The following is a 10,222-nucleotide window of genomic DNA, read 5'->3' as shown; positions in this document are numbered from 1 at the left end:
CTAAACAATGCAATAGCGCAGAGGGTTTTTTACACGTAACCACATGGATCTGTACAGTTCATTGCCGCGTACGTGGCGCTGTCATGGTACCGGCTCGTATCTCCCGTCTCGCCCCTCGGCCGCTAATCACCCCCGACAGCCCACATTTGGCTCACGAGGTTAAATATAATTGGCGATGACAGCAATTGACCCAAAAGGAAATATTAAGCGTTATCCTGGTGAACAGGGAGATCCGTGACGAGAGACGCCGCCATTCCACCCCACAGAAGTCCACGGATTCTGTGAAAATATTAACCGGATCCTCAGGCGTTTGGCCGAATTTCTATCGTTTTACATGAAATTATTATAAACATTGTTAATGTACAGGGCTGCCGGGGGCCCCGGTATCTGCCGGCTCCATAAATACTAAAAAATCCTCTCTCCTCTCCATCACTTTCCCCGCAGACACCGGAAACGTCTCGCTGGATCCTGAACGAACCCAAAAAAGCAGCTTTTCGTCAATATTTTTGCGAAATTCCCGCTGATGACCCCCCATCCGCCACAAATCCCCGCGTTTAACCCATTTTGTGCTGTCGGTTGTTATGCGAGCCGATGGTTTCTTATGAAACGGCCTAACAGCAGGATTGTTCTGTGTCTGCCGATCATCGGATGCGGATCCGTCCCACCGTTTAGCGGAAAATTCCATGAAGGAAGATATTTTGGTTCCTGGAGAGATCCGTGTCGGAGGGCAGGTAACACTATTGCCCCTTGGAGACGGTTTCTGGGGGGTATTTACAGCCTTACAGCCCAACAGCCCATCGCACGCCGACATCTTCTGATAACTTAGTATCTCATTGAAAGGAATCGCCATCCTTTAACCCCTACCTCCCCCGGCCGGCGTTTTGGGATAATTCCGTGCTTTTTACGGTAATTTTCATTCAGGAAAGAAATGGATCTTCTCTAAACGTCTTTAACGAGTTCAGAAAAAAGTCCAAACGTTTATAGGGGGTATAAAGTTTCCCGCTTTCCGAGGGAGTTTGTTTGAAACGGTTGAGCTGCGGCGCGGCATGCGAAGGAATGGCGGCGGGTCGGACTGATATCGGATCGGTCGGTTAAACGCCGTGCGTCGGTTCTGTTCATAAAAATATGAAGCAAACAAACAGAGATTAACAAGCGCAGAATGCAAACAAAGATTCGCTCCGAGTATCAAATCCCATAAATACGCAGCGAAAAATCTCAAAAATATAAAAACTATAAAAAGTATAAATATACCGGTAAACGCGGATTGTGAGTAAGAGGCACCGAGGAATCCTAAATATACATATTTCCCCCAAATCTGCCATTTCCCTTAGATAGGGGCAGGTATAGGGGTATTTCTAGTTACAGGTAAGGGCAGGTATAGGGGTATTTCTAGTTACAGGTAGGGGCAGGTAGAGGGGTATTTCTAGGTACAGGTAGGGACAGGTATAGGGGTATTTCTAGTTACAGGTAGGGGCAGGTATAGGGGTATTTATAGGTACAGGTAGGGGCAGGTATAGGGGTATTTCTAGTTGCAGGTAAGGGCAAGTATAGGGTATTTTTAGTTACAGGTAAGGGCAGGTATAGGGGTATTTCTAGTTACAGGTAAGGGCAGGTATAGGGTATTTCTAGTTACAGGTAGGGGCAGGTATAGGGGTGTTTCTAGTTACAGGTAGGGGCAGGTATAGGGGTATTTCTAGTTACAGGTAGGGGCAGGTATAGGGGTATTTCTAGTTACAGGTAAGGGCAGGTATAGGGTATTTCTAGTTACAGGTAAGGGCAGGTATAGGGGTATTTCTAGTTACACGAGGGGCAGGTATAGGGGTATTTCTAGTTACAGGTAAGGGCAGGTATAAGGTATTTCTAGTTACAGGTAAGGGCAGGTATAGGATATTTCTAGTTACAGGTAGGGGCAGGTATAGGGGTATTTCTAGTTACAGGTAGGGGCAGGTATAGGGGTATTTCTAGTTACAGGTAGGGACAGGTATAGGGGTATTTCTAGTTACAGGTAGGGGCAAGTATAGGGGTATTTATAGGTACAGGTAGGGGCAGGTATAGGGGTATTTCTAGTTACAGGTAGGGGCAGGTAGAGGGGTATTTCTAGTGACAGGTAGGGGCAGGTATAGGGGTATTTCTAGTTACAGGTAAGGGCAAGTATAGGGTATTTTTAGTTACAGGTAAGGGCAGGTATAGGGTATTTCTAGTTACAGGTAGGGGCAGGTGTAGGGGTATTTCTAGTTACAGGTAGGGGCAGGTATAGGGGTATTTCTAGTTACAGGTAGGGACAGGTATAGGGGTATTTATAGGTACAGGTAGGGGCAGGTATAGGGGTATTTCTAGTTACAGGTAAGGGCAGGTATAGGGGTATTTCTAGTTAGAGTAGGGGCAGGTAGAGGGGTATTTATAGGTACAGGTAGGGGCAGGTATAGGGGTATTTCTAGTTACAGGTAGGGGCAGGTATAGGGGTATTTCTAGTTACAGGTAAGGGCAAGTATAGGGTATTTTTAGTTACAGGTAAGTGCAGGTATAGGGTATTTCTAGTTACAGGCAGGGGCAGGTATAGGGGTATTTCTAGTTACAGGTAAGGGCAAGTATAGGGTATTTTTAGTTACAGGTAAGGGCAGGTATAGGGTATTTCTAGTTACAGGTAGGGGCAGGTATAGGGGTGTTTCTAGTTACAGGTAGGGGCAGGTATAGGGATATTTCTAGTTACAGGTAGGGGCAGGTATAGGGGTATTTCTAGTTACAGGTAAGGGCAGGTATAGGGTATTTCTAGTTACAGGTAAGGGCAGGTATAGGGGTATTTCTACTTACAGGTAGGGGCAGGTGTAGGGGTATTTCTAGTTACAGGTAGGGGCAGGTATAGGGGTATTTCTAGTTACAGGTAGGGACAGGTATAGGGGTATTTATAGGTACAGGTAGGGGCAGGTATAGGGGTATTTCTAGTTACAGGTAAGGGCAGGTATAGGGGTATTTCTAGTTAGAGTAGGGGCAGGTAGAGGGGTATTTATAGGTACAGGTAGGGGCAGGTATAGGGGTATTTCTAGTTACAGGTAGGGGCAGGTATAGGGGTATTTCTAGTTACAGGTAGGGGCAGGTAGAGGGGTATTTCTACTTACAGGTAGGGGCAGGTATAGGGGTATTTCTAGTTACAGGTATAGGGGTATTTTTAGTTACAGGTAAGGGCAGATATAGGAGTATTTCTAGTTACAGGCAGGGGCAGGTATAGGGGTATTTCTAGTTACAGGTAAGGGCAGGTATAGGGGTATTTCTACTTACAGGTAGGGGCAGGTATAGGGGTATTTCTAGTTACAGGTAAGGGCAGATATAGGAGTATTTCTAGTTACAGGCAGGGGCAGGTATAGGGTATTTCTAGTTACAGGTAGGGGCAGGTAGAGGGGTATTTCTAGGTACAGGTAGGGGCAGGTATAGAAGGTTGTCTCAGGTGCCAGGAGGAGAATTTATTCTGGAGGTGTTTTTCTTGATAAATGTTTTCTGTTCGTTGCCCGCAATCCAAATAAAAAGGTTTGGGGACTTTCCAGCTGTTGTTTTAAGGTTATTTTGTTAGAGTTTTTCAGCTTCATCTCTTTTGTTGAATTGTGCGTTTTGTGTAATCAGGTCCCATCCGTGACGCAGCCGCACGGATCGCGAGAGAACATCTGGTGAAGAGCATCTGGATGAAGCGAGAGCGTGACTCCCCAACTCAGAGCCCCGGCAGCAGACGCTGTGCCCATAATTATAGTAGATTTCTGAGCAGTGGAAAACTCTTTTGGGTTGATTCACTAAGAATTCGAGCGGCCTTGACTCCACACCCAACATGCCAACATACGCGCTACATCTTGTAGATTCATAAATCTGTGAGTTCTTTGTGAGGTCATACGAGTGACTGAGACTTTACATTTTGCGAGTTAAAGGCGAGGACATGCATTGTTTTAAATGTAACTTTTGTCTGATTTGTTTGACAATTCGTAAATAACTTAGTGAATATGCTACTTCGTATAGATTGGTGTCAATTTCTTGTCAGTTCCTGATCGTTTGCACCGAGAGAGAAAGAGAGAGAGAGAGAAGGATAAAGAGAGAGAAGGAGAGAGAGAGAGAGAGAGAAGGAGAGAGAGAGGAGCGTATCTGCGTTTTTTAGATAGATTCACTTCCAGGAATTCCCCGGCCGATGAATCCAAACTCGCCGCAAGCTGCTGATGTAAGAAAGCGGAATGAAAGATACGCCAAGCGCTCCGCGAAGCGCGCCCCTTATCCCCCCGTGACGGTTATTTTAACCTGAAAGGAGGTGGAAGCGGTTCGTGCGGCAGGAGAAAGGCCGCATTGTGCTGCGTTTTCTGTTAACATTAAACAAATATTTAAGTAAACTGTCAGCCGGGGAAATGCCTTCCATTCACTAATCTCTTAATAAGAGAAGGTAATGAGACGTGCGGGTTCTGGAATTGGATGAAATGAGACGCTGCTTCATTATTCATTAGAAATGGCTGCGTAACAATCGTGATTAACCTTTAAATGGCCAGATGATTGATAATCCTGCGCAGGATTTCCTTCAAACATTTTCACCTCATTTTGCGATTAAAGATAAATTAACCTTATTAGCCGGAAACTGATGAATGAGTTTCCTAAAATGTCAAATTCTTTGCTTCCTCTCGCTTTCTTTCACAAAATTCCCCAAGTCTTTAAGGATTAGGTCATTTTCTTGCGCACAGAATAATAATAAGAATCACATTTTTTAATAAAATAAAACTTTTTAAACTTTTTTTTATAGAATAATAATAATTTTAAAGTTTCCGCAGCCAGACTGTGGGCTGTAGCTGTAGGTTTAGTTATTTAGCAAGGAGGTCTCTCTGCCATCTCCATGCACTCATTTTTCACTATGGAGACCATCCTTTCACACCGTGTACATGCCAACAGTCCCGACGTGTAATTATCCCACGCGCCATAGTATGGCAGATTCTGATTTTTATTTAAATCTACGGAAAAAGTATTTTTTTCCCCAATTCTGATTGAAGAGGAAACATCCTCCGTATCGCCGCTGAGATTGTCGTGTTTAATGCGGCATCTATTGGGCGTTACCTTCTTTATCTGCCATAAATAAAGGAAGAACTGATTTTTATTAAACATTTAAGATACAAAGTATCGGAACATATAGAAAAGTTGGGAATAAAAAGGCTATTTTTCCCGTTTGGAATTCCGCTTTTCGGCGAGTTAATTCTATCTAAATACAGATGGCCGATTCCCTCACAGAAACTACCAAATTCTGCTAGAAAAAGATCCCAATCTGCCTGTTTTTGAAGACGCCGGGTCGTACAGTTCAAGGTTTAGGGCGCTGGCGTCCGGTCAGGAGGAACGCGAAACGCAGCTGCCTGATTATTCCCGCTCTGAGGGGAAAAGGGGATTTCATCTTCTCCCGTTCCAAAAAACCTTCCAGAAATCAAACCATCGAACAAATGCAATAAAGAAAAGAAAACACGTTTCTTTTTGATTTTGGAATTTTGCATATTTTGTCAATTTGTCTCCATAATATCTAAAATAACTTTGCTTATAGAAACCATCTGGGTTCGGAGGATCTCGTACTTCGGTTAAACCGGCCTGGATACACTTGCTGAGCCGCGAACGCGTCGTTTTAAGTAAAAATGTTAATTAGGAATAAAGGAGACCCGAAAAGTGTCTTATTAGACCTCAAAAGGTAGCCAGAGATCTTCCTGCGACGGAACGGGAGGTTTCATCTTTCTGAGCTTCAACCTCCAAAGAAAGAGCGGGTAAAACGTGGCCCCTGGCGATTTCCAAACCGTCCTCAATGGGTAGTGCCACCACCGGACTCCTGTGCCCTGCCGATTCCTGGGCCTTAGTGGACATGGGCCTTATGATGATGCCATATTAAGGTGCCAGCAGCCATTGGAGCTCACACAGTACAGACTGAGGGCAACAGGGCCTATTCACGGCCCTGCACTGCTTTCTGTGGTTGTGGAAGGACCCCGCTGACAGGGATGCAGGGGCCCTAGGGAATAGCCTAGATGTCTCTGGAGTTTGTTCTTGATTCACAGCCTCAGAGTCGCCGGCAGATGCACCACCTCGGTTATGGTCCCAATTTGTACGACTAAAGATGGCGCCTCCTGCTCCAGACACAAAGAAGCGACAGCTGTTTTTACGCAGGTATTACAGGTCGCCTCTGCGCGTCCCGCTCATTTTCCACATAACCCCTCGTCGGGGCTGTCGATGATTTCACTGGAACACGGCAGGAAAATATTTGGCAGCTGCGCGGGGGTTAAAGAGAAGCCTCATACAGGCAGCAAGTCCAAAAACCACAGGAGTCCCATTCTGGATGAGGTCATCACATTAAAGAAAATAATTGCTGTGTGAAGTGATGATGTCAGGACGGAGCGGTTCCCTCCGCTGGTTCTGGGTTTTTTTTTCCTTGACAATTTACAGATATTCTGGTTTGTTTAACCCTTTCATGCCAGAGCTCCCTGCATAAAAACACAGAGCATGTTGTTCTCTATTGATTAGAAATCTGAATGCATTAAATGAAAGTATTTAATTGCCTTCTTTATTTACGAAAAATGAAAGCCTATCCTGCATGAATCGCCATGGAAATGCCACGTTTTTTGTCTCCATCTTCAGAAACTCCCAAGGGAGCAAAGACACCGGCAAAAGCTGAAACATGGAGCGCGTCGGGACCGTCTGCCCAAGTTGTGGACGATATACATTTTATTCTGTTCATTTATATGACTTTTGTTTTAATTTTATTGTCCCCTTTGAACAGTTCCGTCCGTCTATACTCAGCGTGTCCATACTCAGCATGTCCATACTCAGCATCTCCATACTCAGCGTGTCCATACTCAGCGTGTCCATACTCAGCATGTCCATACTCAGCGTCTCCATACTCAGCGTGTCCATACTCAGCGTGTCCATACTCAGCGTGTCCATACTCAGCGTATCCATACTCAGCGTCTCCATACTCAGCGTGTCCATACTCAGCGTGTCCATACTCAGCGTGTCCATACTCAGCGTGTCCTTACTCAGCATGTCCATACTCAGCGTGCCCATACTCAGCGTGTCCATACTCAACATGTCCATACTCGGCCGGAGTAGTTCTCAGCCAGGAAGTTCTCAGGTACGCGAATCCAGGAGTTCCCCCCCATTCAAAAAATATACATTATCCCAAAATCCATTAACAAAAACCATTAGTATAAACGGCGGAGAGTTTTCACAAACCGCGATGGTATCTTTCACACGCTCGGCATCTCATCGCTCAGGGTGAGAAGATTAGACGAAACGCAATTAAAGAGTTTCAACATCTTCAAAAAAAGTTGTTAATGATCTGTGAAGAGCTTTGGAGTCGTTAGCTCCGGATGAACTTCTCCCTGATGTCTGCACACCTTTGTGATTTTAAAGAAGAGATCCAGGCGTTAAATGGGCCATTACTTCTAAACATTGAGTCTCGGTGGGAGAGAAAGGCAGGAAACCTAAACGGTTAGACGCGATTTACCCAAACGGGACGGCAATCCATCGCACGCCTGTAAATATGGGCTGATTGTTACTTTGTGACGACATCATTCTGAAGGACGGGAAGGTGGGATATCTACATACATTGCTTGGCCTTCGTGGTCACTGTGATTAGGATCAGGAAAGGATCTTCCAGAACCTCAACTTCTTGAGCTCACCAGATACAGGTGGACCTATCAGAGAGCTTTATGCAGGAGGTGATCCACCTGTCTATATGTGAAGGGCATCTGCTGGATACGTTAATTAAGTGTGATGTCATAAAACAATTTAATGAGCAGCGACCATGAACCCAACATCAGGTGGGTCCCTGTGACCCAAAGCCAGGGACTTTACGGCTTCTTCATGCTTGTTTAGGGTGATATAAAAAATTCCTCGGTCCAAACTGATTTATAATCAAGGTTTCTCTCAACTTTGGCGGAAAGATTTTACGTTCTGCGTCAGATCTTCTCCTGTGAAGAGCGGCGGTCCAGAAACCCAACCTTAAGACATAAGAACGCGGCAGGATTGGTCTCACGGACTTGTTGGTAATGGACGGAAGAACATCGGCGGGTTGTTACCGTGACGCTCGCTGAACACTTTATCTGCGGGAAGAATAATTATTCCAGTTTCGGTAAACGCGGTGGGCGTCTGACTCACCGAGGACCGAGAAGATGAATACGGCACAGAAATTCTGCCAAAAATGGGTGCCGGGGAAAGTAGACAAAGAGCGTCTGGAGACGTCTCTGCAATAAGACTTTCCATAGCAATTTACAAACAAATTAAATCACTTTCTCTAAGTGCGTTTTAATATACGGAGGTTTAAAGGAGGCCGAGTGCTAAGTCTTTGTGGCAGAAACCGGCCTTTTAATGACGTGTCGCTGGAAAAACATCACGAACCGAAAACGCGGGTTGTTCTTAAAAGTAAATTTATAGGGAGAGATCATTTATCGAAACGCTCCGGCGCGTTAAAATAATCTTTAGATAATTACGTGTTCCAAGTGATGTTTTAATGATTTTTTTTTCTTGTAAAAAGCACCAATGAGGATAAATCATAAGATGTCCTCCGGGAGTCAGCGGAAAGATTGGCCGCCGCCGCCAGCGGCCGCTTTCTTATCTCCACAATTCAATTTTCTGTTCTTTTTTTGGAAGGATACAAATCTCACCAGAAATTCTGATGAAATAATCGGAGGTTTTTGTGAAAATGAATACGGATCCCAAAGTATTTCGGGTGGTGAGGGAAGGGGCCGGCGATTGGCTCCAGCTGATTTCTCGAGCTTTCAAAATCACGCAAAGCAAAAGACTCTGAAATCTCCCCCCACGACGCGGCCGCCGCGAGGGTCTAAATTACCCGACAAATTGCATTTTTTGTGAGCTACTGCATTAACTTCAGCTCAGCTGCATTTAGGGTTTTGTCTCGATTCGTTTTATTGAGGAACATGGTCGTTGTCGAGCCGTCAGTGCCGAGCCGTCGGTGCCAAGCCGTCGTTGTGCAGTGCGTCCCGTCAGCCCATGAAGTCATTTTCCGGAGGGTAATTTGGGGGGGGGTTCCCTGTCCTTGTGAATACGGCGTTTAGAGCAGGAATTAGAAAGGCCAGATGTGCTTAAATTATATATATCGGTACATTCTGACATATACCTGCCGTATGTCCTCGGATTCCAGGGTCAGTCTCCACGCTTGGCTTAACCCCCCTGATATTAGTTTGGTTTGCATTTGTTTTAAATAATGAATTCTTCAAAATTAATGGGGAAAAAAAGTGAGTTGAATTGTATTTCCTTATTTTAAGTTATTTTTGTATATTTTCGGGTATATTTTGATCTGGTAACTCTTGCGGTTCCAGTTAAATTAACGCTATGGAGGGATGTGGTGGCAAAATGTAACTGTTAATGCTTTTTAACCAATTCATGGGACAAACAAAAAAAATGGCTATTCTTATTTGACGCTCAATTTGAACACACCTGGTAGCCATTTTTTTAGGATATATTGGATATTTTCCAATTTTTAAGTTGAATTGATTGCATTTGTTGAAATTTAAAACCCTGACCCCTGACCTCTGACACATTCCTAATTCGAAAGGCGATCAAAACTTCTGTCCATTATTGATCCATCTATGACCTTGATCTGATACTCCCTTAATCCCTTCACGACAAAGCCAGTACGGGCTCACAACACATTGTCATTAATGTGACAACGGGAATAAGGGGTTAATCCCACGGCTGTAGAAACTCTTCCAGTTTTTCCCCTAAAGGAACAATATCAGGAAAAAAATCTGAAAAAAACTAATATCTTAACAGCCTGAGACAAGCGAGTGTTTCAACTACAGAAAATGTAATGTTTCTAATTTGTCCCTAAATTACATTCGGATCGAATTAGTTTCCGGCGTGATCAGGAATCCAGTCACGCTCCGGCGCAGGACGGCGGTTCAAGGTCGAAGTTAGAACAGAGTTTCTTTATTATCCAAAACAGAAAAATAATAACCGATTCGCATAAAGAAAGAAAATGCAATTAATTATATTTATTATATTTATTATATTTATACTCATAGAACGAGGTGAAATTATCATTTTAGTAGCCAAAGATTTGTGTTTTATTTGTGAAACATGAAGTGTTTGGTGGGATCCTCTAATCGTATTTTATATCCGAGGTTCCCCATCTTAAAATTCCCACATTAATAAGATATTAATAAGATAATAAGATATTAATAGGATAAGATATAATAATAATAATAATAGAATAAGATAT

The sequence above is a fragment of the Sceloporus occidentalis genome, unplaced genomic scaffold (genome assembly GCF_023333645.1).
Source record: "Sceloporus occidentalis isolate IW3139 unplaced genomic scaffold, rSceOcc1.0.p SCAF_216, whole genome shotgun sequence".
NCBI classification, from domain to species: domain Eukaryota; kingdom Metazoa; phylum Chordata; class Lepidosauria; order Squamata; family Phrynosomatidae; genus Sceloporus; species Sceloporus occidentalis.
Note: the sequence above shows the minus strand (reverse complement) of the source record.